Source organism: Petaurus breviceps, unplaced genomic scaffold (assembly GCF_028583685.1).
Source record: "Petaurus breviceps papuanus isolate PSGF00001 unplaced genomic scaffold, PetGlider_PUasm1.0 98, whole genome shotgun sequence".
NCBI lineage: Eukaryota > Metazoa > Chordata > Mammalia > Diprotodontia > Petauridae > Petaurus > Petaurus breviceps.
In genome coordinates, this window is record NW_027187460.1 from 32,159,362 (window position 1) to 32,185,108 (window position 25,747).

The window sequence follows — 25,747 nt, forward strand, 5'->3', positions numbered from 1 at the left end:
CAGAAAACAATACAACACGACATATAGTCAGGTATTCAACTGTTGTGGCACACATCCAAAATATTGGAATTCATAAACAGGAAAGATCTATGTGAGTTTGATTGGTCTTAGAAGGTTTCTTGGGGAGGTGACACTTGACCTCTGACTAAAAGGGTGGGGTAGAATTGGGATAGGTGGAGAGAAGGTGGGTGAGACATTCTCAGCTAGGTGCCTGAGTATAAACAAAATAATGGAAGATATTAAGGTATATTCCTGGGCTTCTCTTTTAGTTTTATATCGGAAAGTAGCAGAAGATAACAAGAATTGTGAAGTAGGATGGTTTTGAAGTTGAAAGACTTGGTCTCACATCCAGCTTCACTGCTTATATGATCTTCTATGATCAGTGTACCAGGCAGCTACCTATGATAATCAACTGTAGGGAAGATGTTAGTTGGAGCAGGAAGAAAGTTCTTTACGTGGAGATTCCTAACTGATCAATTTGTATGTGTGATCCCATCCCCCAAAATGGCTTTTAACAAGTCAACCTCATTAGGCCTCAACTTCACAGAATTTGAGATCTGGAAGGGACTCAGTAGGCATATGTTTGTGAAATGGATGTTCATAGTAACAGATCTGAGAAGGGGTTGTCCAGTCTCTGTGTGAGGAACTCCAAGGAAAAGGTAAACACATCACCTCTTGAATGAGACAGCTTATTCCATTTCTGTACAGATATAATTCAAGAAGCTTGTCAGGAGATTAAGTTTAAATGTGCCTTTTTGTGACATTTGCCAAAAGTTCTTGGTTTGGCCCTCTAAGGCCCAAAGAAAAATCACATAAATGTTTCATGTGACATAGATTTTCTTTCTTTTTTTTTCTTACTTTTTAGAGGACAATTGGGGTTAAGTGACTTGTCCAAGGTCACACAGCTAGGTGTGTGTGTGTGTGTGTGTGTGTGTGTGTGTGTGTATGTATGTATGTGTAGTGTCTGAGGTCAAATTTGAACTCAGGTCCTCCTGATTCCAGGGGTGGTGCTCTATTCACTGAGCCACCTAGCTGCCCCTTGACATAGATTTTTTTAATATTTGAATGAATGAAATGAGTGAAAAAAACATTTGTTAAAAGTGTTGACTATGTATAAGGTATTATGTGAGGACTTGGGAACTTAAATATTAAAAAAAAAGAAAGAAAAACTTGTCCCTTCCCTCAAAGAGCTTTTAAGAGGGGAGAGGTGGACAAAGATAAAAGTTTAAGTCTGGAGAATCCAGTCTCAGAGATTCTAAGTTCATGTATATAGGAAAGGAAGAGATAAGTTTTTATTTAAATGCCTACAATGTGCCAGGCACTTTGCTGAGGGCTTTAAAAATATTTAATTTGATCCTCACACAACTCGGAGGTAGATATTATTATAACTCCCATTTTGCAGTTGAGAAAACTGAAGCAGACAAGGCTTAAGTAACTTGCTCAGGGTCATACAGCCAGTAAGTGCCTGAAACTGGATTAGAATTCTAGGCTTCCCATTTCTGGGCCCAGTACACTATCCATTGAGCCAACTAGCTATCTCAGTTAATTGATATACTCCTTTTAGAATTTAGGTATTATTGATTTGATTATTGTTTCCAGAGAAAGAAGTGAGAAGCAAATGGGTGTGTGTGGCCCAGTATGTATGGTGGGGAGAAGATGGCAATGCGGTCTGAGTAGATAGCTAGAGGTCGGGATGGGATGTAAAAATAGATTATACCTTGGTATCTGGGAGCAGTTCAGAGGTAGTGGACTAAACTACCTACTTTGGATTCCTTCTCTAATCGACTGGGTTGGACCTTAGGATTTCCCATCTCCAAAGATCTTCTTGAATTGGAGTCATAGATTCTGGAGATCCAGAGGATAGAGGTTTAGGCCTCAAGCTGAGGGTACTGAGTGGGCTGAAGCAGGATGGCCTGGGTGGATGACTGGAAGATAGGTAGCTAAAACTGAGTCTCTTCTCTCAGTTAAATATCCTCAGTCCTTAAAATTCATAGGTTATGGTGAATGATCTTTAAAGTTCCTTCTTAAATCTCGAACAGTCTAGGATTTTATATACCTCTAGTAGGCAAGGGCCAATAGTTCTGCACACACAATAAAATTGTTGTGCTAGATGATTTTGAGAGGTACTCACATTGCTAGTTCAATGAATGATATGAAAACTTCTTTTTTTCCTCTCTACTGAACAGTATTTTATTTTTTCCAATTACATGTAAAGAGCGCATTCAACATTCACTTTCGTAAAATTTTGGGTTTCAAATTTTTCTCCCTCCCTCCACTCTCCCCCAAGACAGCAAGCAATCTGATATAGGCTAGACATGTACAATCATATCAGTCATATTTCCACATTAGACATGTTGTGAAAGACAAATCAGAAGAAAAGGGAAAAAACCATGAGAAAGAAAAAAAACCAAAAAAGTGAAAATAGTATGTCTCAATCTATATTCAGACTTCATAATTCTTTCTCTGGATGTGGATAGCAGTTTTCATCTTGAGTGTTTTGGAATTGTCTTGGATCATTGTATTGCTGAGAAGAGCTAAGCCAATCATAGTTGATCATCACACAATGTTGCTGTTACTGTAGGCAATGTTATACTGGTTCTGCTCACTTCACTCAGTTCATATAAGTCTTTCCAGGTTTTTCTGGAATCTGCTTTTCATCATTTTTTATGGCACAATAGTATTCCATTACATTCATATACCATAACTTGGTCAGTCATTCCCCAGTTGATGGGCATCCTTGCAGTTTCCAATTCTTGACCACCACAGAAAGAGCTGTTATAAATATTTTTGTACATGTGGGTCCTTTTCCTTTTTTAATGATCTTTTTGGGATACAGACCTAGTAGTGGTATTGCTGGATCAAAGAGTATGTGCAGTTTTATAGTCCTTTGGGCATAGTTCCAAAATGTTCTCCAGAATGGTTGGATCAGTTCACAACTCCACCCACAATGCACTAATGTTCCAATTTTCCCACATCTTCTCCAACATTTATCATTTTACTTTTCTGTCATATTATCTACTTTGATAGGTGTGAGGTGGTACCTCAGAGATGTTTTAAATTCACCATTTCTCTAATCAATAGTGACTTAGAGCATTTTTTCATATGAAATAACTTTAATTTCTTCATCTGACAACTGCTTGTTCATATTTTTTGACCATTTATCAATTAGGGAATGACTTCTATTCTTATAATTTTGAATCAGTTCTACATATATTTGAGAAATGAGGCCATTGTCAGAAATACAGGCTGTAAAAATTGCTTCCTAGCTTTCTACTTTCCTTCTAGTCTTGGTTGCATTGACTTTATTTGTGAAAAACCTTTTTAATTTAATATAATCAAAATCATCCATTTTGCATTTCATAATATTCCCTATCTCTCATTTGTTAATAAATTCTTCCTTTCTCATAGATCTGACAGGTAAACTGTTCCTTGTTCTCCTAATTTGCTTTTGATGTCATCCTTTATGTCTAAATCATGTACCCATTTTGACCTTATTTTGCTAAATAGTGTGATGTTGGTCAATGTCTAGTTCCTGTAATACTATTTTTCAGTTTTCCCTGTAGAGTTTGTCAAATAATGAGTACTTATCCCAGAAACTGGAGACTCTGGATTTATCAAACAGTAGATAACTATAATATTTACTTCTTTGTCTTGTATACCTAACTTATTCACCTGATCTACCACTCTATTTTTTAGCCAGTATGAAATGGTTTTGATGATTGTCACTTTATGATATAATTTTAGATCTGGTATGGCAAGGCCACCTTCTTTTGTATTTCCCCCCCATTAATTCCCTTGGTATTATGGACCTTTTGTTCTTCCAGATGAATAGTATTATTTTTCCAGCTCTATAAAAAAAAACTTTTGGTAGTTTGATTTGTATGACATTGAATAAGTAAATTAATTTAGGTAGAATTGTGATTTTTATTATATTACTTTGAACTACACATGGATAACTGATATTTTCTCAATTGTTTACATCTGGCTTTATTTGTGTGAAAAGTATTTTGTAATTGTGTTCCTGCATTTGTCTTGGCAGATAGACTCCAAAATACTCTATATCATCTACAATTATTTAAAATGAAATTTCTCTTCTATCTCTTGCTGCTGGGCTTTGTTGGAAATATATAGAAATACTGATGTTTTATATGGGTTTATTTTATGTCCTGCAACTTTGCTAAAGTCATTAATTAATTCTCTAGTATTCTCTAAATATGCTGTCATATCATCTACAAAGAGTGGCAGTTTTGTTTCCTCACTGCCTATTCTAATTCCTTCAATTTCTTTTTCTTCTCTTATTGCTAAAGCTAACATTTCTGGTACAATGTTGAATAATAGTAGTCATGATGGTCATCCTTATTTCACCCCTGGTCTTATTGGGAAAGCTTCTAGTTTATCTACTTTACTTGTAATGCTTGCTGACTGTTTTAGATAGATGCTACTCATCGTTTTAAGGAAGACTCCATTTATTTCTATGCTTGCTAGTATTTAAAAAATAAGAATAGGTGCTGTATTTTTTCAAAAGCTTTTTTCTGCATCTATTGAGATAATTATATGCTTTCTGTTAGTTTAGTTATTGATATAGTCAATTATGCTAATAGTTTTTTCTAATATTGACCCTGAATTCCTGGTATAAATCCCATCTGGCCACAGGGTATGAAAACTTTAGAAGAGAAACATCATTCACCCATTCTCTTCTTAAGATGGTGTATCCTGCTGATTAAAGATAAAAAACCCTGCCTAGCTGATTGACTATGGATTAAATAATGAGCCTCCTGGAAGACAAACTTTCTTGTTTTCTGTGAATGAAATTAAAAAAAAAGATTGCAAGAGGTATGAAAATCATCCAAACCCCATTAGGATCTGCGATTTTTCAGAACCTTTACAGATATTGCTTTTCTCTTCTGTCTGGAAGCATACTTACTAGGTGGAGTGTTTTGGGCTGGAGAAAGAATGGCAGCCACTGAATTAGGTGAGTCATACTGCAGCTCCTGCATGAACATCTCTTCTAAAAAAATTGAAGATTCCATCCTAGAAGGTTTTCCATGGAGTTCAAAGGCACTTGAGAGTTCACAGAGTCCAACATTTCCCCAATTATGATTCTTGTCTGTTAGAACTACAACTAGTGATCATCTAGTCTTTGTCTGGGAACTTCTGTTATTATTTAGTTGTTCAGTTGTGTCCAATTCGTCATTGTGTTGCCCTATGGAGTTTTATTGGCAAAAGGTACTGGAGTGGATTGCCATTTCCTTCTCTAGTGGATTAAAGTAAACAAAGGTAAAATGATTTGCCTAGTGTCACACAGCTAGTGAGTATTTGAGGTTGTATTTGAACTCAGGTCTTCCTAACTCCAGGAAGTTTGGTCATACAGTGGATAGAGTGCTGGTCCTGTAGTCAAGAAGTCTCAGCTTCATGAGTTGAAATCAGACCTCAGATACTTACTAGCTGTGTGACCCTGTGCAAATCAATTAACTCTTTTTTTGCCTCAGTTTCCTTATATGTAAAATGAGCTAGAGAAGGTGGAGCAGCAAGCACTCTAGCATACCCAGTATGGCTGCTAGTACAGGTTCTTAGATCTGCTTTTCTAAAGGAAAGCAGCTCAAAATGGGTTTACAATCTTACTTTAATCAAACATATATCATTTACCTAGTTCAGGGGGAAAAGTCAGCATCCCGAACTTCAGGGGATACAAAAAGAAGTTACAAGCAGACAAAAAATACAGACAGAGAAACAGATCAGCAGACAGGTTTCCAGCTGTCTGACCATTACATCTATACCTAGTTAGCTACCAGAGAGGGAAGCACCAATATCTGGGTTTTCAAAGCCGGAGGGGGCTCAACAGCTGACCAGAGACTCATCTGGCCAAATTATACAACTCTTCCCAAAGTGAGCCCCACAGCAAAACCTCACATCAGGGTATATATAGCCTTCTCCTGGCTCAGAGAATGTCACAACCCTCTTCACCCACTGCCCAATCACAAAGTAACAAGGTGTGGGCATTCCTGAAAGCCAAGCCTCCTGCCATAGGCTCTAGGTGACCACATTCAGCCTATTATGGGGGCAGAGTATATTTTCAAATAAGGGAAAGTTCTCAGATTCACTTAAACCTATCAAGGGGCCAAGGGGCAGGGAAGATCTTCAGATTTCCATTCCCATAACATTAGGAAATGTCAAACCATGCCAGTATCTTTGCTAAGAAAATCCCAAATTGGGTCAGGTAGTGTTGGACCAGTCAGAAACAACTGAACAACAATGACTTCCTGACTCCAGTCCCACTGCTCTATCTATTGAGCCATCCCATCTCTCACTTTGAGCCTTACAGCACCTTTACCTAATGGGAAATTTGTTGAATTTCTGGGGAGGGGACAGAAAATTACAAATCTGTTAGTCTATCTTGGCCTCAGACCTTGCAGAAAATCAAGTCAATAAGCATTTATTAAGTGTCTGTTTTGGTCAACCAGGTAGTCTAGTAGATAAAATGCCAGACCTGGATTCAGAAAGACTCTTCATAAATTCAAATCTGACTTCAGACACTTACTAGCTGTATGACCCTGGGTAAATCACTTAACCCTGTTTGCCTCAATTTACTTACCTGTAAAATGAGCTGGAGAAGTTAATGGTAAACCACTTTAGTATTTCTGCCAAGAAAACCCCAGGTGTACTCATAAAGAGTCAGACATGACTGAAAAGCAATGGACAAAATAAAGTTTCTTATATGCCCAGCATTGCGCTGAGTGCTGGGGATACAAAGAATGGCAAAAGCCAATCACTGCTTTCCAGGAATTTGTAATTTAATAGGGTGATATGACAGCTTAGAATTTTAGTCTACTGGTATAGCTTTGAAGACCTCAGGGCTACCTCTACCCTATGATGAGACATTGGAGCAAGTTCTACTCCCTGCAGCCATGAAGAATAAATTTAGATAGATAAAAAAGACAGATTAAAGGATAGATAGAAAGATAAATCATTACTTAAGCACTTACTATGTTCTAAGTACTGTGCTAAGAGTTCGAGATACAAATACAAGCAAGTAATACAATTTCTGTCCTCAAGGAGCTAATGAGGGAAGACATCACAAAAGGGAATCTAGGGGATGGAGTAGTGGCATGTGGAGTGACATGGAGCTAGCTGAAAATAAGCTGATTCTTGGAAAAATAGGGAAATTTTTTCCCATCAGAACTTAAGGACCCAGATGTGGAGTCAAAGTTACTGTCTTGCCAATCTTTCAAATATTTGAAAACTCTTACCATGTTGCCCCAAGTCTTCTCTCTAGGTTGCATATTTCTAATTCCTTCACCCAATGCTGGTGTACAATGGTTACTTTGGGGCTGCTCATTAGGGTATGTATGCATGTGTAGAGGGGCTGAAATCTGCATGTGAGTTAGGACTACTCACATGAAATCACGTGTTCTTTTGTTTGTTTTGTCAAACATTTATTTTCTCTTCATCTCATTTCATTGAGGGCAGTTAGGTGGCATAGTGAATAGAGTGCCAGGCCTAGACTTAGGAAGACCAAAGTTCAAATACAGCCTCAGACACTTACTAGCTGTGTAACTCTGAGCAGATCACTTATTGCTCTTTGACTCAGTGTCCTCATCTATAAAATAAGCTGGAGAAGAAAATAACAAACCACTCCAGTATCTCTGCCAAGAAAACCTGAAAAAAGGGATCACAAAGATTTGGGCATGACTGAAACATAAAGAACAAATACACTCTGTTGAACATCAACAAGAAAAGAAAAACAAAACCCTCATACTGCATAAATAATAAAGCAAAGCAAGTTTCCTCAATGGCTATAACCCAAAATATATATTTCTTTCTGCATTTTGAGTCTATCATCTCTCTGTGAGGAAATAATAGCATGTGTCATCTTTGGTCTTCTAGAATCTTGTTTAGTTATTGCATTGACTAGAATTCTAAAGTTAAAAAAATATTTTCTTTATAATGGTGTTGTTGCTGTATACATTGTTTTCCTAGTTCTACTCTTCATTCTTCATTAGTTCATAGAAGTCTTCCAAAGTTTCTCTGAAATAGTTTTTACAACATTGTAACATTCCTTTAAATTTGTTTAGCATAAATTTTTTTAGCCCATTCTGAAATTGGTGAGCAACCATTTACTTTCTTTTATTTGCTACTATAAAAAAGCTGCTATAAATATATTTGCATATATGGTACCATTTCTTCTTTCTTTGATGTCTTTGAGGTATAGGCCTAGTTTTGGTATATCTGTGTCAAAGAACATGCATAGTTTAGTGACTTTGGAGGCATGGTTTCAAATCAAATGATCTGTTCTTTTTTACCAATTTTTAAAACAGTTTTTTATTTAAAGTTTTGAGCTCTAAATTCTGTCCTTCCCTCTCTTTTTCCCTCTGTTCTCCTTTCCTCGAGATGGTAAACAATCAGATATAGGTTTATGTGCAATCACATAAGACATTTCCATATTAGTCATTTTGTATGACAAGACACAAATAAAAGGAAAAAATGAAAGAAAAAAGGTGAAAAATAGCATGCTTCAGTCTGTATTCAAACAATAGCAATTGTTTCTCTGGAGACTGATAGTATACTTCATTAGTCCTTTGGGATTCTCTTGGATCATTGTATTGCTGAGAATAACTAAGTCATTCACAGTTCTTCATTCTACAGTATCACTATTGCTATGTACCACACTCTCTTCACTATGTTAACTTCATTATGCATCATTTCATGTAAATCTCTCCAGGTTTTTCTCAAATCATCCTGCTTGTCATTTCTTATAACACAATAATATTTCTTTACAATCATATACCACAGTATTTGGTCATTCCCTAATTGATAGGCATCTCCTTTGGAAATCATATATTCTTGAAGTAGTAAAGAAATACTGGAAAATGAAATCTTACATTTAATAGGGTTAATGAGGATTTGGAGAGCTTTTACAAAAAAAAAATTTCTCACCATTGCCAGAGGCAATGATAAAAATTGACATTTCATAGGAGAGAATTGATCTTTGCTGTTTGCATGAGAGCCTATTGCTTTCTCATAGTTTGCCCTAGACCAGAGATCCACATTTCAGTTCATTAAATGATATTTAACTTTCCTTATAAGAATAGGGTTTGGAACTATGTCTCCTTCTTGGCATATAGCCATGTCCTAAGAGGCACTAAGGCAGCTAGATGGCTCTGTGGATAGAGTGCAGACGCTGGAGTCAGGAAGACCTGAATTCAAAGCTGACCTCAGACAATTATTAGCTCTGTGATTCTGGGTGTGTCAGTCAACCTCTTTTTGCCTTAATCCACTGGAGAACAAAATGGCAAACTGCTCCAATATCTTTGCCAAGAAAACCTAATGGACAGTATTGGCATGCTATGGCCCACGGGATCACAAAGAGATCAAACACAACAGAATAACTGAACAATGATAGGAGACTCTAGCTAAAGCAGAAATTCCCCAAGAGGATGCTGGATCTAGGTGTCTTACCCAGAAGATCACCAAAGTACTTGCTTTTGTCCTAGCCTTTCTACCATACACCCTCTCTCGGCTGCAGTTTGCCAGTATTCCCATGGGGAAAGCAGGATATCTTCCAAATGCTGCTCAAGAGCTTTAGTCTTAGTAATTTCCTTACTCAGACTCTACCATGTTTTGAGAAAATTGGGGGAAAAATCCCTTTCTCTCAAAAACATTGGGGAAGATAGGCCTGTAGTTTTGAAGACTGCAAGTTCCTAGAGGGCAGGGATTGTCTTTTGCCTTTCTTTGTTTTCTTGGTTCTAATCATTTTGCTCTGCACCAATTGTTCCAAGTCTTCTTAGGTTCTTTTGAATCCATCATATTTGTGATTTCTTATGGCAGCATAAAATTCAATTATGCACAAATTTTGAAACTTTCTTTTTTAAATTTTTAAAAATTATGAACTTGAAACATTTAAAATTTTTTAAAATTATGAACTTGAAAAAACATCAGTGAACATTTTCTCATATAAAGAACAGAAAACATAAAGAACATATAAAGAACAGAAAATATAAAGAACATACAAAGAACAGAAAACCAGAGCATGGATGGCTAATCCGTCCATCAGTAAACATATATACTATGTGGCAGATGCCAGGGATACAAAAAGGCTTCATAAAACCATGGACCTCTACTATATACATCTTGTCTTTTAGAAGTGAAAATTAAATTTAACATAACAATACAAACAACTCCCTTGCTTATCTGTTGATTCTCTTTGAGAATGAAGGACAAATGACAATCTGTATCCCCTTTTGTCCTTCCTTCTTTTCCTGTTTTAAATGTATTTGAAAAACATTTAATTGACACTGCTTTATTTTCTTTTTCTTTTTTGTAACTTTTTGTGTGTCTCATTCTGTACCTGCAATCTATTTCCTCTTTGCTAAGCAGTAGGAATTGTGCTTCATCGTCAGACTTTTTGAGAAATGAAACTCAACTGATGCAGAGTTAATAAATAATTATAAGAGATAAGATATTCCAGGTATGGGAAATCAGTAAGTACAAATATATAGAGATAAGGGATGGAGTGTGACATGTAAGGAACAGTAAGAATGACAGTTTGGTTGACCTGCAGAGTGAAGAAAGAGGAGTAATGTATAATAAAGGCAGGTTGTGAAAGGTATCAAATACCAGATGGGAACATATTTGAATTTAAATTTAATAGGCATACACTGAAGTTTAGTAAATAGAAGAGTAACATCATCAGACCTGTGTTTTAGGAAAGTCAGTTTGGAAGCTATGTGGAGGATGAATTCTGTAGGCAACACTCTTGAGGAAGAGAGATGCATTAGGAATATATCATAACCAATCAGGGGAGAAATGATAAAATTCTAAACTAGTGTGGTAGTCATATGAGTAGAGAGAAAGAATTGGTGTGAAAGATGCTATGGACGCAGAAACAACAAGATTTAGCAACTTGTTGTATATGTATATGTAATTTGGAAGTGGGGGGGAGAGAGACAGAGAGAGAGAGAGAGAGAGAGAGAGAGAGAGAGAGAGAGATAGGAGAGCAGAGGAGAGGAGAAAAGAGGGGAGGAGAGGGGAGGAGAAGAGAGACACACAGATTAACCTTAAGACTTGTACATACATTTTGACGTTTCCTCAAAAACCCTAACTTTCTAGTTCCTCAATCTAAGACAACTGGAAGAAATCATGTAAGTGAGTTGATTGGGTCCATTACAAATTTATGTTACCTAACCTCAATTTAGTCCTCACTCATTGTCTTTACCCCTAAACCTATCCCTCTTCTGGACTTCCATATTTCTTTCAAGGGCACCACCATACTTTTAGTTTGCTATGTTATAACCTTGAGTAAGAGATGATATATGAACTGATCCTTGAATAGAGCTAGGAGTTCTAAGAGGTGGTGATGTGTAGGAAGAATACAGGCACCAGGAGCCTGTATTATATACTTTCACCTTCTATCCACACACACTAGAATAAGGACAGGTTCTTATTCTGTTCCATTTTATCTCTTCATCCCCCAAACCTAGCACAGTGCCTTGCTCATAGTAGACATTTAAAAAATGTTCATTGATTTGAATTGAAGGAGAAAAGGAATCATCCTGCCTTATTACACATATAGGAAGTACGGGGATCTTCCTAACATAGGCTCCTGTCAGCTCCCTCTCCTCATACAGCATGAAGAGCTGCCCTAAGGGGACTCTAGCCCACAATGGGACATGTTAACCAGCTCTTGCTTTTATGAATCTGTCAGGACATTTGCTGACAGTTCACCAGGCTGGTTCTCTACTGACAGACTTTCTCCCTCTCAAATCTGTTTCTCATAAACATCATGACATATTCCAAATGTAACATAAGACACTGGGGACAGCTAAATAGTATACTTTTCTCCATAGCAGCTGTGCTTCCTTTTGGAGTGCAGAGAATATTTCCAAGCTTCTCTCATTCCAAGCCTGTGGGAGCTTTAGGATAGAATGAGAATCTGATCCTTAAGGAAGACTTCAAAGTTGGTAGCAGGACAGAGCCTTGACTCTTTAAGGGTACTTTGTGGCTACTTCATGAACTTGAGGAGAATTTTAAAGTGCTTATCTGAGGATGGGTTTGGAGGCAGAGGCAATTAATCCTATCTTAAGATACAAAGGGTGTTGGGATTATAGGATGGATCTTTGAACCTTATTAAGAGGTTAAAAGACCCAGCAGATGAGTAGTACTGCCTTCTAGAATAAAAGATATGCTTATGAAATTAAGCTTAAGGATGCTAATTTTTCTGTTATGAGTTTAGATTCTATGGCATTTGCTATATTTACAAATAATAGTTTCCTTGTTATTGTTAATTTTGAATTTTTTTATTCCATTGGTGCTTTTCTTGGTTTCACCTGATACATCGTGAATTTTGTTCCAATCTCTCATCTATATTCATCTATAGCTTTTAAATATATTTGTTGTATACAAATGCTTGTCAGATTTTGTATTCTTATCCTTACTGCTATTCTCTTTTACTTTATATGGCTATTTAATGCATGCCCATTTAAGGTTATTATTGTCAGGCTGTTGTTTTTCTCCACTTATTTCTTTTGTCTTGATTTTTATTCTTTCCTTCTCAGAACTTATTCTCATAAAGTCCTTGAGAGTAAGGTATTTTCCTCCTCTTTTTGTATCCTCAGTACTTAACATAGCATCTGGTACATAGTATTTGTTTAATAAATGCTGTTTGACTATCATTAAGTTTGCTTACACTGCATATATGAGAGGGAAAACCCAGAAAATATTATTCTCGTCCTATGTTAAGAGAAACCTAGGTGTCCTGGTCTGTTGTAATGCATGTATGGATGATGATACTCTTATCAGTTGTTATTGTGCAGAGAAGATAATTTGTTTTTATTCACTTCCCCAATCTGCCCTGGTGACATTGGATAATAATGAAAATAATGATATATTAGTTGACATTTACATGACACCTTATGGGTCACATACTGCTTTGCTTTACTTCCATTATCTAATTGGATCCTCACAACAATCCCATGAGTCCACATATTACTGCTTCCATTTTGTGGAAGAAATGAGGCTCACATTGGTTAGGCAGCTTGCCTCAAGTCACATGGCTAGTAAGTGGAACTATTGGACTTGAAATCCAGGCTTTCTGACTCCAAATATATCAATGTTTTCACTTCATCACCCTTTTCAGATTTCAGAGTCAGAAAGGTACAATAGACAAAATACTAGTTTTCTGACTTCTAGCTATGTGACCCTAGCCAACTCACCTTTCTGAACATCAGTTTCCTTATCTGTAAAATGGAAAAAATAATACTGATAGTATCTACTTAATAGGATGATTTTAAGACTCAAATGAAGTCATACAAATACATGTGTATGTATGCATATACACATGTGTATATATACATATATGTATGTATAACACATATATGTGCATGTGTGTCTGTATATGTATATACATATATAAACTTTGCCTACTTGAAAGCATTATATAAATTTAGTTATTATTAGTGGGGATATTTACTTCTTCATTTAGATTTATAGGAAAAGAACCATAAAACTCACTTGAGAAGTTCCCTTGCTAAGAATTGAATCTTCCTTTTAAAAAATTCTGTTAACTTTATAAACTGCTTATATTTTTATTGCTTTTCCTTCTTTGACCCAGACAGAAGAAAGGAGGAGGGACTGAAGGACTCTCAACAACCCCCTCACAGGACAGCAATGTCATTCTATAAATGTTGGGGTGGGGTGGAGTGAAAGGGTGGAAGGGTAAGGAACATCAAAAATGATTATTTTCCAAAGTATGGCTACTCCCTCAATAAAACTGGCTCAGCTCTGGAATTCTTGCCCTGTAGGTCAGCTCTAAAATATATTGAGTTGTAGCAGTAGAAGTTTTTTGGATGAATTCTTGAACAGTAGACAGTGTAGCTTGTTGGGTGGCCACCTTCCTGACTCTCAGGCAATTTCTGAGAACCTACAGACATTCTAGGGCTTCCATTCTGTGCCCCTCAAAGTTAAATAATTCTTTATCCCAAAGCCACAAGACTTGTTGGGGGGTCTATGAAGAAATCTATATTGCTTTCATAAACTTCTTGAGGGATTATTGCTGTGAGCTGATAGGGGAAAATCCTATAAAGTAAGAATGTTCTTTATTGCTTTGTTGTCTTGAGCTGATACTATGTTAGAAGTTTGTGGAAATTAAGGAAGTTCTGAAAGTCTTTTTAAAAAATAAATCCTTTATCCTTTACTAAAAGGTAGTGTGGTACGATAGGCAGGGATCTGGCCTTGCAGCCAGAAGTCCTGCCTCTAACACATAGTAGTTGTGTGAGCTTAGACAAGCTACTTGATCTCATTTGTCTCAGACTTCTCTCCTAAGATTTAAATTAAGGAAAAGTTTTGAGAATACAGGGAGAGGGAGACACACAGAGACAGACAAAGAGAGAGAGAGACAGGGAGAGATGGAGAGATAGAGAGAGAGAGATGGACAGAGACAGAGACACAGAGACAGAGACAGAGAGAGGCAGAGAGAATTTCACACCTTGCAGCAGTTTATGCCAATGAAATCAGAGATTTAATTCCTACCCTTTTCTTCTTTGTTACTAATGTCACTTTAGGTAATTCAGTTTTTTCTCTCTAAGCTTCTGTTAAAATGAGAGGGCTGGATGAACTTTGTGGTCTTTTGTGAGCTTAATTCTATGATCTTCTAAGACTAAACCTTTGTCCAAAGTCTAGGAGGCAAGTAGTGGTCAAAACTCAAAGCTCATCGAGGTCAGATGTCTAACCTCGTCAAACCATCTTCTTTGCCACCCCCCCCCGCCAGGATCCTCACCAACTCTAACTTACCCTTTTTTTGAAGATACCATTTTCCAGTGAATGTTTTGGTTAGCACTTTTCTCATGAAGAAGTTTATCCCAATGTCAGGATATAACATCAAACCTTTTCAGACTAGATTTTTGATTATTTTCTCCAACCTTCCTAAAAACATGCTCTAATCATTGCCACACTTCAGAGTCACTCAGTGGCCCCTATTACCTTCAGAATACAATGTGATATCCTCTGTTTTGTCTTCTAAACCCCTTTATAACCTAGCCCCTTCCTACCTTACCAGCCTTATCCCTATATGCGTAATGGTTTCCGGCTCCTAAGTTCCTTGTGAGAAGGGACTATCTTTTACTTCTTTTTGTATCTCTAATGCTTAGCACAATGTCTGGCACATAGCAGGTACTTAATAAACATTTATTGAATTGAATTCAGTCTTGGACTCTAAAGCTACCAACACACATCCATGTATTGAGCTTTTGGGATTGAGGGGCCACCAGGTTGCCTAAGGAGGGGTCAACCTGCCCAGATCTGAAATGGAGCAGTGCAAAGCTTAATAGTGAAATTAGGCCCCTGGTTAGCCTCTGAACTTCTAGTCTAAGCAAGTTGGGGGGACACAGTCTTTATTTTTCATTCATTCATTCATTCATTCGCTTTTTGGAGGGGGAATGCAGCACCAGTTGGGGTTAAGTGACTTGTGCAAGGTCACATGGCTAGTAAGTGTTAAGAGTTTGAGGCTGGCTTTGACCTCAGGTCCTCCTGACTCTGGTGCTGGTGCTCTATTCACTGTGCCACCTAGCTGCTCTGACCTAGTCGTTAGAAAAGCAAACAACTACAAAACCCAAAAGCTTAGATTTGGCTTATGTCAAGTCTCCTTGAAGGAAGAGAAGGATACTCAATGCACAATGTAGGTCAAGTCTAGGATACTATTTATTTCATCCCAGCAAAAGAAATACTTAAAAAGACTTTCAAGTAAACATTAGCAATAACCCCTAAGTCTTATTATACTATTCTGGGAGGATCATACTTAAAAAATCAAAGCAGATAGTACTGGGAGAGGAAATTGGTTAGCCTCCAGTGCATGAGAACTATGTATTTTCTAACTCTACTTTTTTTTTAATGAAGGAGGGCATTTATGTTTGGGGGAGTGGAGGTATGAGAGAAGTTGGTGAGCAGTGATAATGTTGCAAAAAAAAGGAAAAGACTATCAATGAAATAACAAAAATGTATTTAGAGAAAAGAGTAGAAGTGAATTCAGAAAGGGACAGACAATTAGGGAAACCTTGTTACTACCATGTTAAATGTCGTATTCATCTACAGAAAGTCCCAAACTATATTTAATCAAAATTTATATTTTCATACACAGTCCTTATTTCTCCATGTCTAAGTTGCACATTAGAAAGGGCACAGGGTCTGAAGTCAGGAAGACTGAATTCTAACATTTTCTCCAATACTTACTAGTTATTCAGCCTTGGGCAAGTCACTTAGCCTCTGCCTGCCTCAGTTTCTTTATTTATAAGATGGGGACAATATTTGTACCTATTTTTTAGGATTATTGTGAATATAAAATTGAGATAATATTTATAAAATGCTTTGCAAACTTTATAGGACTATATAAATGCTAATTTTTGTCTTTGCAAATTTAATTATTTTAGATGTGTATTAAGTTTACAATATAAAATAATTTTTTTCTGTATTAAACTACCAGTTAATTTTGAAATTAAATATTCATATAAGATATTTTAAAACATTCATAAATAATTGAGGAGAGAAAGGCAGAGAGAACAAAAATTATAATAATAATAATTATATAATAAATATAATCTTTTCCCTACTTCCTCCACCCCAAAACAAATATTCTTTTTTCATAAATTCAAGTTCTGCATTTCAGTGGTTGAAGTCTGCTCTAGTGCATATGGGTTATATTCTTCAAGATTTTTCTTGCAGATTTTAACAAATTTGCAGATCACAAAAATCTGGGAGGGATAATTAATATTTCAGAAGGTGGCAAAAATGGTTCAGTTCTTCCTTTTCTGTTGTATCATTTCTTTTACTAAGTTCTGAAAAGCAACTCTGGCCCTGCAGAGGAAGGGAGGGGAGTAGAGGATTCTCAGTCTGTAGTGCTTCAGCTACTGCTTTAAAAGTCAATAACATAACCTTATATGCCTGCCTGGTTTCCAGTGTAAGCTCTATCATTTTGAAAAATTAGTCCTGCACACCATCATAGCTGAAAATTCCCACCACACTGACTAATACTACTTTGCTTACACTGTACCCCAGAACTTTTTGGTTGAGAGAAAACACAAATGGGATATTCTGTTTATAGGCATAATTGATAATGGTATGCAATGTCTCATCCAACCCACCTTTGAATTTGCTCTTTTCACAGTTTGGAGAAATAATAACACATTTTATTTTTTTTGAATTTCAGATGTTTGAGCACTTCTCTGAGTTCCATCACAAGCTGGCATTTGGTCTTTGCCTTTACTGGATCTTTCTGATACATATGATCTTGAAAATGAACCAGTTCTTTTAGAAGATCCTCCACACAATCATCAACTTCTTTACTAAGCATTAGACTGCAGTGATCTCTAAACCTTCTACTATGGATCTTTGGGAAAAGAGAAACCGATTGTATAACAATGGGCAAACTTCTGCATCCTGTTGGATTTCATCTAGCTATTCTTCTGATGTGTTTTTCACTTCAACAGTATAAGAGGCAGGGACTGATTCTTTTTTTTTTCTATTTGCTCAAAATCTGTCTGGGCAACCAAGTCAGTTGATTTGTTATTAACATTATTCACCAAATCTTGATCAATCCTCTGAGTAAATTCTGGAACTGAAAACTGTTCTGAGAGGTTTCTGTTTTTTCCATTCTCACTCTTTCAAAATAATCTTCAGTGATATTGATCTTTTGGCCTTTGGTACTTCCCTTCGCTTGCCTTTTGTATTAATGGAGAACTGGAATCTTATGGATTATGAGGAGACATCACTTGAATTAACTCATGATTTTTCACTCATGTTACTAATTCTTTGGAAAGTACTAGTAATGCACCAACAGAAACTACAATAGATTTGGAAGACTGTTTTGAATTCTGTGAATGCTGCTTTTTTCCCAATGCAGCCAGCATTCCTCCCAAATCCAACTTCACTGGAATTTGACTCATCTTCCCAAACTTTTTTGGGGTAGTCTCTGGTTGCTGTTTAGAATGAAATTTTAATGACTTTGGTTCCTTTCTTCTGCCAGAAGTCAGAGTACGGTTAGCAAGTTCTTCAGAGTCTTCCAGTTGGTGTTTAGATAAAAATCTTGAAGGCACCAATTTGTTTTTTTCTTTCAGAAACAACTGCCAGATTAGGAAACTCTTTGCTATCTTCAATCCTCAGTGTCTCCTGGACCATAAGAATTTCATAATTTGCTTTAGGCTTTCTTTTCTCTTTCTTGTTCTTTCGCATTTCTTCTTGGTCAATTTCACACACGTTGTTGGTTTTAGTCTTTTTAGGATTCTGAGCTCTTTGCTTTTCTTTGTTGTAAGCATTGGTAGTTAGAACTTCAGGTGATGAGAATGATGCAGTGACTTTATTAGGGGTTACTGAGGAACCACTTTTCTTTGTGTTTGCATTGAAGTAACATTTTTAAGGACGGGTGCTTCATTGGTTGTTGATGGAACATTCTTAGGCTTAGATGTACATAACCCATTGGTGTACAAGATAGTTCTCTTGTAGAAAAGGTGGAATTGGTGTCATTCTTAGGCTCAGATATATCTGTTTCAGCTTTTGCAATTAATTTTTTCTTTGATAATATAGGTTTCACCACTTCTTTTATGAGGAATACATCGCTAGCAGTGTAGCTCAAAGGTTCTAGTATGTCACTATTCTCAGAGCCTTGTAGTTTAGGAAAATTAAACAGTTCAAGTTCAAATTCAGGTTTAGAAGAAGACACATTTTTTTTCCAGCTGGCTTTAGGTTTCCTGTCTGCACATTTATGATAAACTTCTGATTTTGAACCACCTTCAGTATGGGTAGAGGAACCTTTAACTGGTTTTATAACAAAGGATGAATTTCCTTCAGTCCCTTTATTTTTCAATTTTGCCCATCACAATTTTGCCTGTTTCTTAAACAGGCTTTTAGTTTCTTGTGGGAGAGAACAAACTTGTTCATTTCATTCTACTCACACATTACTATAACATTTAGGGTGGTTATAATCATGCTGTGAGCCAGGTACTGTGCAATGCTTAGAGAAAGGCAAAGAAGATCCAAGAGAGACATCTTCAGTATAAACCTTCTGTCTCATTATTGGGCTCCTTTTTCCTCTCTGAGGCCATGGTGGAGGAGGGGTAGAGGGAGGCTGCTCCCTAGTGGTACTCACAGAGGAACAAAGTTACCTTCTCTCTTCTTTCCTCCTCTTCCTTTGCTTCCCCCCCCTTTTTTTTTTCTACCGAGGCTGACAATGGTTCTTGAATGATTTAGTAAGTATAGGGTATAACATGCACCAGTTCTGCTTGGCCAGGAGTCAGTTTGGAGTGTTCAATATGAAGGGCAAACTCATTTTTTTGGGTCTCAGTAGGCTATTTTGATGCCGTTTTGTGCTAGGTCAAGAACCACCTTCATCACATCAACACATAATAACTTTGTCAGTTCTGCTGTCATCTTTCCTCCGTACATGTCCTTCAAAGCTGGGATATGTGGCACAAAGACACATCAAGAAACCTACAACATTCTGGAGAGTTTTTACTTTCTCAGTGTTCTGGAATTCATTGTGTCCTGAATTACAATCCTTACATTTTTCTTGGGATCTTGGGAACTGTGTGATGTTTGGGCGAATAATTTAAACAGGCCCAGACTACTAAAACAATGTGGCAGACGACTTGTTTTCAGAGCCCTTCCATCCCCATTTCTATGTCTTCCTCCTTCTGGGTTCTCCCTACCTCCTCAGGGCTCCTTGCCTATGTCTGACCCACATCTTCTCTGGTTGATCCCCATACAGGCATGGTTTTAATCAGTGTTGAAACATGCTATATATGCTGCGGTTTGCTGGTTAACAACTCATCATCTTTGTGAATCCCAGAACATAATTCCCTTCCCAGGCCCCCACTCCCTTCCATATATCATGTGCCCCATTAGATTGTAAACTCCTTAAGGGCAATAACTGTACTGCCAGTGATATGCACAATGCTTGGCAAATGATAACAATTCAGTAAATCCTTTTAAATAATTATTTCATCCTTGCATTCATTCATATTATGGTTGGGGGTGTATGGGGTGTTCAGGGAGGATTAGTACCTCTTGTGTAAGGGCTGTAAAGCCCTTTTCAGTGCTGCTCATCCACCTTTGGTGGATCCACCTGCCATCCAACTCTTACCTGGGGCTCTTAGAAGCTATGACATGCCCAGTGGCCATATGCTGGTAAAACTATCTTGGCAGGCAGGCTAAACTAGATTGAAAGTCACTGAGGGGCCTCAAACCCATGGGTGAGTTAGGTGGATGTCTTCCCCAAGGATGTGAAGACTTTCTCTGTGGAAAAGGTAGATGCGAACATCTTTCTGGTTTTTTTTTTTTTTTGAAATTTACATGACAATTTTATTATATATTTAAAAGGAATAATAAGTTGTACATAATAGATTTGCAGCTTCATGTGCAGTTATCTTTTTTATGCACTATATTAAGGAAATACTTGTTTTGTTCCATAATTTTATTTTATTTCTTCTTCTTTTTATTTTTTAAATCAAATGCTTTATTCACTTCTAGTTTACATCATTTATTTCTGCAAGATTTTGAGTTATAAATTATCTCCCCTTTTTTTCCCCTACCCACCACCCCAAAATAGCAGTCCCACAGGATATCCCCTCCTCCAATCTTCTCTCTACCATATCTTCTCCCATACCCCCTTCAACTTTTCCAGTAGGGCGTGGTGGATCTCTATGCCCCAGTGCTTGTATATCTTATTTCCCAATTACATGTAAAATAGTATTAATAATAGTATATATATATATATATATTTTAAACATTTGATTTTAAAACTTTGAATTCCAGATTCATTCCCACCCACCCTTACTGGGAACCAATCATTCACTGGGAAGATAAGCAATTCAGTATAGGTTGTACATGTGTAGCTATGCAAAACATTTCCATAGTAGATATATTGTAAAAGACTGACTATATTCCCCCCCCCATCCCACCTCCCACTTGTTTTATTCTCTACTTTGATCCTGTCCCTTTTCAACAGTGGGTGCTTCTAACTTCCCTCTCCCCAGACTGTCCTCCCTTCCATCACCCCCCTCTCATCCCCTTCCCCCCTACTCTCCTGTAGGGTGAGATACCCTACTTAGTGTGTATGTCATTCCATCCCTAACTTAAATTCAAAGAGAATAACGTTGACCCATTCCTTTTTGCCTTTCTATTTGTCCCCTCCATTGTAACCATTTTCTTTTACCTCTTCTATATGAGATAGCTTACCCCATTCTGTCTCTCCCCATCTGCTCTTGTTATATTCCTCTCTCACCTCTTAATTTCACCTTTTAAGTACCATCCCTTCCTATTCAATTGGTCCTGTGCCCTCTATCTATGTATACCTGTACACATATATACACACATTCACATATGTATTCATATGCCTATATACCCTCCTCTATAAACATATATGTATGTATATATATATATATACACACACACATATGTATATATACATACACATTTCTATTCCCTTCAACTATTCTCATACTGAGAAAAGTTTCATAAGTTACAATTATCATTTTTCCATGAAGGGATGTAAATAGTTCAACTTTGATAAGGTCCTTATGATTTCTTTTCCCAGTTTACCTTCTCATGCTTCTCTTGCTTCTTGTATCTGAATGTCAAATTTTCTATTCAACTCTGATTTTTTCATCAAGAATGCTTGAAAATCCTCTATTCCACTGAATGACCATATTTTCCCCTGAAACATGATACTCAGTTTTGTTGGGTAGGTGCTTCTTGGTTTTAATCCCAGCTCCTTTGACCTCCAGAATATCATATTCCAGGCCTTTCAATCCCTCAGTGTAGAAGCTGCCAGATCCTGAGTTATTCTGATTGTGTTTCCACAATATAAAAATTGTTTCTTCCTGGATGCTTGTAATATTTTCTCCTTGATCTGGGAACTCTGGAACCTGGCTATAATATTCCTAGGAGTTTTCTTTTTGGGATCTTTTTCAGGAGGTCATCAGTGGATTCTTTCAATCTCTATTTTGCCCTCTGATTCTAAAACATCAGAGCAATTTTCCTCGAGAATTTCTTAAAGGATGATTTCTAGGTTTTTGTCTTTTTTCTTTTTTGATCATGGCTTTCAGGTAGTCCAAGAATTTTTAAGTGATCCCTCCTGGATCCATTTTCCAGGTCAGTGGTTTTCCCAATGAGATATTTCACATTGCCTTCTATTTTTAATTTGTTTGGATCTGTTTAATAGTATCTTGATTTCTCATAAAGTCACTAGCTTCCACTTGCTCTGATCTAATTCTGAAGTAATGATTCTCTTCAGTGAGCTTTTGAGATTCTTTTTCCATCTGGCAAATTCAGCTTTTTAAGGCATTCTTCTCCTCATTGCCTTTTTGAGCCTCTTTTGCCATCTGAGTTAGTCCATTTTTTAAGGTGTTATTTTCTTCAGACAGGTTGTTGACTCTCATTTCATAATTTTCTTGCATCATTCTCATTTCTCTTCCCAATTTTTCCTCCACTTCTCTTATTTGGTTTTCAAAATCCTTTTTAAGCTTCTCTATGGCCTGTAACCAGATCATATTTTTCTTGTAAGCTTTTGGTGCAGGAGTTCTGACTTTACTGTCTTCCTCCTGTTCCATGCTTTGAACCTTTTTGTCCCCAAAATAGAAGTCTAATGTTGGATTCCTCTGTTTCCCTCATTTGCTCATGTTGTCACTCAATTACTTGACTTTTGGGCTTTTTGCCACAGTAGGACCCTGCTACCAGACAGGGGAGCTTTATCCCAAATGCTGGGGTTTACTCATCTACTGAAAGTATTAGTTGGGTGCCCTCTTTGAAACCTCCACATGCTCTGGCAATCTGGTCACACACTCGAGGACCACCCTAGACCACAATCCAGATTCAAGCAGGTTAAAGCAACAGTGATTACCCCTAAGACTGGTCTCTTGGTCCCCCTACAATCTGCAGACCAGGAGCTGAAGCTGCCATGTGGTGGTGGCTGCCTGGCCACAGCGCCTCAGTGGCTTTTCCCTCCAGGGGATAAAGGCAGGACCGCACTCCAAAACTACTGGATCCCAAAGTCCACACTGCACTGATCTCTCACTTTTACTTTAGCATCTATGGGTTGATAATTCTTGAAACTACCACAGCTGCTGGTGATCTGAAGCCCCTCCAGCTGGCGGCTAGACCCACCCTGAAGCTAAAACCTCGGGCTTTCCTGGGGCTGGGCTTGGTGCTGCACAGGCTGCTGGCCTGCCAGGCTGTCCTCATCAAGAGATTAGCTTCTCTGTGTTATTTTGTGGGTTTTGTAGCTCCCAAGTTTGTTGAGAGTCACCTTTTACATGAATTGGGGGAGGTGGAAGCTGGTGCCCTGTGGAAGTCCTGTTTCTAATTCCCCATCTTGACTCCGCCTCCCATTAACATTTTTTTTTCAATGGGCCATGAAGGCAGTAGAAACAGGCACTATATGGTGCTTAGAGGTTAGTCAAATTCAAATAGAAATGGGGGCCACTGTGGACAGTATATTAGAGCACCATGTATCTTTATATATATATTATAAAATGTCAATACATTCAAATAAGATAAGAACTATGTCTTATTTTTTAGTCAGGTTCAAGCTGCACTCAGGATTATTGTAGGCCCCATGGGTCCTGAGTTTTGATACCTCTGGTCTAGACATTCAACCAAAGAATACATCAGTCACTAGTTTGTAAAATTTGCTGATTTCTGAGATATAAATGATCACAGTGAATATTTAGTTATTGGTAAAGCTCCAGGACTCTTCTGTAAGTCTGAATGCTTTTGAGGAGGAGAGTAAAATGAGGAGACCATTGAATTAGTAAGATCACTTTGGCAGCCATGTGAAGGGTATATCTGAGAGGGAAGAGTTTGGAAGCAGGGACACCAATTAGGAGGCAAAATGGAAACTGTCCAGGAAAAAAGATTATGAAGGAATATATTACAGTGATCTTTGTAAAAGTGAAAAAGAGGAACTAAATGTGAGAGCCATCAGTAGAATAGGCTGGATTTAACACTTGATTGAATATAGCACAGAAGGGGTAGGGTTTCAAGCAATGACTAAAAGGATGCTAGTGTCATCAATGTTAGGAGAGGGAGGTAAACAGACACTTATTGAACACCTACTATGTGCCAGGCATAGTGTTAAGTGCTTCACAAATATCTTATTTGATTCTCATAATAACTCTGCGATGTAGGTGCTATAATCACTCACATTTTAGAGTTGAGGAAATCTGTGGCTGGATTTGAACCCAGTTACTACTAACTCTAGACCTAGCACTCTATCCACTCTGCTACCTAGTTACTGGTGGTAAAAAGGAAGGTGGGAAAAGGGTAAGTTTAAGGTTGAAAGCAGAGCTGAGTTTTCAAAATATTGGATTTGAGGTGTGGTATCAGTAAGACATTATGGCAGAACTAGTAGATTTAGAGTTGAAAAGGAAATTGTATCCCTCTGGTTCAATTCTATTTTACAAATGAGGAAATTGAGGCCCAGAAAAGAGAAGATGATTTTTTTGAGGTTGCCCTCAGGTATTGAGATTGATAATCTTATTCATTTGGGAGTCCCTCCAACAATGCAGATTACAATCTGCCCATGTTTGTCCATACTGTGTGACTGACTGATGAACATGTTTCCCTTAAGTTCACCACTAACAGGTCTACCCAATGTACAGAAGTCCTTCCTTGTTTTCTCCTGACACAGTGAGGGTACCAGTGGAACACTCTGGCTGTATGCATGCCGTCTCTTGCCCTCACTATGTGACCACTTCATCTCTTCTTCCAATAATATGGGGGCCATCTCTGGGTCCACAGGCACAGACCTGTGTTAAGTAAGACAGCCTTTAAAAATGATTTAGGCTCCTTTTTATGATAGTCTCTGACTCTTTATTTTGTGTGTGTGTTTTTTTTCTTTCATTTCAGTCATGTCTGACTCTTCACGATCCCATTTGGGATTTTTTTGGCAGAGACAGTGGAGTCATTTGCCATTTTCTTCTCCAGTTCATTTTACTGATAAGGAAACTGAAGCAAACAAGGTTAAATGACGCCTAGAGTCACACAGCTGTTAAGTGTCTAAGGTCAGATTTGAAATCAGGATGATAAATTTTCCTGATTCCAGGCCCAGCCCTTTGTCCACTGTGCCACCTCAGACAGCTAGCAAAAAAGAGAAAACACACAAAAAAAGTCACAATCACACATTGGTAAGGAAAACCTGGAACAACAACCTGTAACTTCTATTGTACTCTCTTGAATGATTGAAATCTGAAGCCAGATTGCAGAGAATTAATGAGAGAGTGAGAGGAAAGGAAGTGAGGCCGCCAATTATAGATGGTCTCCTTAAGGAGCCTAGCCATGAATAAGAGGAGAGATATAGAACAATAGAGAGAGGGCATGGATGTCCGGCTGGTTGATATCTAAAATTCAAAGCATCAAACATTTCCTCTGACTGTTGAACAGATATTTCACTTCCACCTTGTCTCTATTGTGTGAACAACTCCATCAAGGTCCAGTGGTTTGGCACTCAGGCCAGGGCTCAGGCTCCTCCTTTTACTGCCGATGATCTCCTTTAAGAAGGAAAGACTTGCATAAAATTATTTCTACTGCCAATCAATCTTAACTAAAATCCTCAGGGCTCCCAGCTCCTTGAATTCATGAGGTTGCCTCATGTCCACCTCAGGATCACTCCAGTCATTTACCATCTGGGAAAGAAACACAAAACTAAATAAAAAGGTCCTGAGATCTCAATGAAGAATCATTTTGAGAAGCATAGGTTCTGGGGTGGCTAGGT

General features: G+C 37.6%; 1 long non-coding RNA gene and 1 pseudogene across 2 annotated transcripts in view; one reads left to right on the plus strand and one right to left on the minus strand.

Annotated features, from left to right (window-relative positions):
• Positions 1–25,747, plus strand: part of LOC138155738 (uncharacterized) — a 128,879-nt gene that overhangs the window by 26,206 nt on the left and 76,926 nt on the right. The gene's annotated exons all lie outside the window — the stretch shown is intronic.
• On the minus strand, positions 17,575–24,760 carry LOC138155993 (selenocysteine insertion sequence-binding protein 2 pseudogene; annotated as a pseudogene).